At 36.0% G+C, this 3,236-nt stretch overlaps 1 non-coding gene across 1 annotated transcript; it reads left to right on the top strand.

The window, feature by feature from the left end:
• The first annotated feature begins 2,876 nt into the window (after positions 1-2,876).
• On the top strand, positions 2,877-2,958 carry TRNAS-AGA. The gene has a single exon. It is a non-coding gene; the product is annotated as a tRNA-Ser (tRNA).
• The last annotated feature ends 278 nt before the right edge of the window (positions 2,959-3,236 follow it).

Below are 3,236 nucleotides of genomic sequence, written 5' to 3'. Positions count from 1 at the left end.
TTTCATCTGGTCTATACCTCTATGACCAACTCCTCGTGTACACAACCAGCAGTCGCTTCCGCTGACTACACAAGAAATTTATCATTCCAACATTATTATGACAACAAAATTTCTCGAATACTTTACGAAAATAGAACGACATTGTAATAGATGAAAAGAAAATCTTCTAAATCTTCAGGTTCGCTCCATCCAAATCACTTCATGTGGAGCTCATCTTTATAACTTATGTGTATCATCGCTCAGTGTCTTGATACGTTCAACATTGCAAACTGATACAACACAAGCTCATTGCATTGGATCTATAGTTTTAAATTACCATTCGTTACTGTTTTCCATTAATAAAAGTATTTGACTGCAGAAGTCCACAACGACAGAAACCTTTTTAAGCAGAGCCACAGCTAACTTTAAGGACCGTGAATGGATAAAATCGTTGCACGCAATCCACAATTTTTTACTTGCTTAGCTATTTCAAATTGAGCTGACAAATGAAAGAGCGAAAAATTGAAAAGGAACCCATATATACAAAATGTGTACTATTAATCTAAGAGAACACTTGTAGCCCTCTACTGTACTCACAAGTAAAGAAGCACAGGCTGTCAGCCACCAAAAGATGACCCTTTTGGGTGTTTAAGTCCAACCCATATATCACGCGCCAAGAGACCAAATTAAAAAAATTAGATATTTGGATACCTGAACAAATTTTAGTCTACGAACAAATGCATAACATGTACACTAAGTGAATTGTTTTGCAAATTGAACAAATAAAGTTCAAATGCCAGCGACAATGGGACAATATATCTTCCAAAATCTGGTTGTAAAGTGACGAAGCAAAAAAAATAGTGAGAAGTAGAATTTCGATTTTCTGAAACCATGCACTAATGAAAGAGATAAAGAAAAAAAGCAGGGTTGTCATCAGTTTAGTTAATCCAAAAGCGAAGTAAACATATAGCTTAGGTTAAGAACCAGTTGCAAATACATATATGATCTGATATCTGCAAGTAAGTATCTCTCAGTCATGTTCTTTCAAATGTGATTTAGAAAACGCTAAGTCAGCATAGTTTGTGCTCAATTAGTTTGCACTCTTTATTTGTTGCCACCACGGGGTTGATGCACAAGATGGTCGAAATGTTCACGGTATATGAATATCGATTTTAAAACATGCTTGCAGTTAAGGAGAGAAGATCAAGCTTCAGATAATGAAACACTAAATGAATGGCAATTATTGCCTTAGATCTTAATTTGTTCGCAGCAGAATACAAAAGGAAAGTATCAGATCACAACTACTAATTAGGGTTTAGGCAGGTGAAACTAATCACAACCTTTCCTGCCATGCAAAAGAACTACCCATGCTGTAAAATAGATAACATGAAACCAATCCTTTCTGCTCCCACCAGAAGAAACGATAAATCATTAGATTGATCAAATTTTCCCTCTATCAAAAAATTACACTGAAACCTGCACGGAAAGACTGGAGTTTTCTCTGAAAAGAAAGAAGAATTGTTCTGCTACCAAAACAAAGCACAAGAATGTAAAAAGAGATAGCTAAAAATAAATCCATTAAATGTGCATGTACTCCCCCTTAGGCTTCCATATTATCTAGAAAGAATATTTTTTGTTCTTACTTGAACGGTGATTCATCCCTCATGTAAGAAAAATCAGTATAAATGGACACTTGCACATGACTAAAATCACGGAAACTTCTTAAATTTAAAAGTTCATGCCAAGCTTGGTTTCAGCAAAATCCATCTTATTATGCTTGCACATATTCCAGATCCTCTCGTAAAGACAACCATCTGGTTTCAGCTAGCTAGGAAATATAAATTACTTTTACGCAACCAGAAAGACATTGTCTACATGATTTGATATTAGAACATACCTCTTGTTGACCAGCCAGAAACACCGTGTTCTGATACAGCAAACTCACAATGTACATCTTTGTTGCCAACATCTCAAAATTAACATTTCAACAATTTATAAATCTGAGGCTTGTCTGTCCGTGTAAACAGAACAACCACATGTCAGCCAAATGACTTAGCAGCACATCAATCTAGAAGAATAAGGTATACCCAACTAGTACACTGAGGGTTGTTCTAGACTCTATTTTATTTCTATAAACTAACTAACTTTGTAGTATTGTACAAGATACTAAGATAAACTAGTAGATAAATCGGTCACTTTCAAGACTCATGGAGTCCCATTTTTACGTCAATGATTGTAATGACGTATGGGTTATTAATACATATCACATTAATATGGATTTGCGTGACTTGGATCATTTCGATCTTATTAAGTAAATGCGGAGATTCATTTTGCATTTTTTATTTGTCGAAATAATTAAGTTAGTTTGTACGTGTTATATGTAAATTATTCAGATGATCTCTACATTTTCTTTTGCTGAAATTATTACAAAAAATATATCCATAGCATGTACACATCCTAACAAATAATTGTATTTTATCCATATTAATCTTGTTCCCCCTATATATATACATATATTGTAAATGCTAACCAGGACTAGAATAGCCCCATTCTGATTACATCTCACATGTTTCTCCTAAGTAGTCACATATATACACTTTTGTTTTCCTTTCTTCCTGATATGCTTGTTCTCATCAATGCTTGAAGGGAGTCGCAAGACACACTCCTCCCAAAACCTGCATTCTTCGACTTGTGCAATAGATAAGCCATCCTTTTCCCCCGTTTAGCATTCCGCCGCACCTGCAGCCAACACCCTAGGCGATCGCATCCCCCAAGTGTGACATTGTCTTCTAATATCTAGATGTATTTGTGGCAGCACGTGCCTATATGCTGTACTTTGAGAAACTGCAGCATATAAAATGAGACTTATATATAACTATCAGTGATATTAACATATTGTGGTCGTGCCGGAGTGGTTATCGGGCATGACTAGAAATCATGTGGGCTTTGCCCGCGCAGGTTCGAATCCTGCCGACCACGATTTTTAACCGTATTTTTTTTTGTTGATGATGGGGCATTTCAGCTACCAACGAATTAGTTAGAACCCTCTCGCTGCTCTCTACACTGCATGTGTCAACCGACTTTTCTACTACAGTACATATAGTTAAGCTATCAAAAAAGTACATATATTGATATTTGTTCATCCGCAGATCATATAGTTACCCTCACACACACAAACACACAAAAGAGAGGTAAACGGGAAACGTGTTACTCCCTCTTATTTATACTAGATGATATCCCGCACGTTGCTGCGAGTT

The sequence above is a fragment of the Lolium rigidum genome, chromosome 4 (genome assembly GCF_022539505.1).
Source record: "Lolium rigidum isolate FL_2022 chromosome 4, APGP_CSIRO_Lrig_0.1, whole genome shotgun sequence".
NCBI classification, from domain to species: Eukaryota; Viridiplantae; Streptophyta; class Magnoliopsida; order Poales; family Poaceae; genus Lolium; species Lolium rigidum.
The sequence above is the reverse complement of the archived record's forward strand: the minus strand, read 5'-3'. Positions and strand labels throughout refer to the sequence as shown.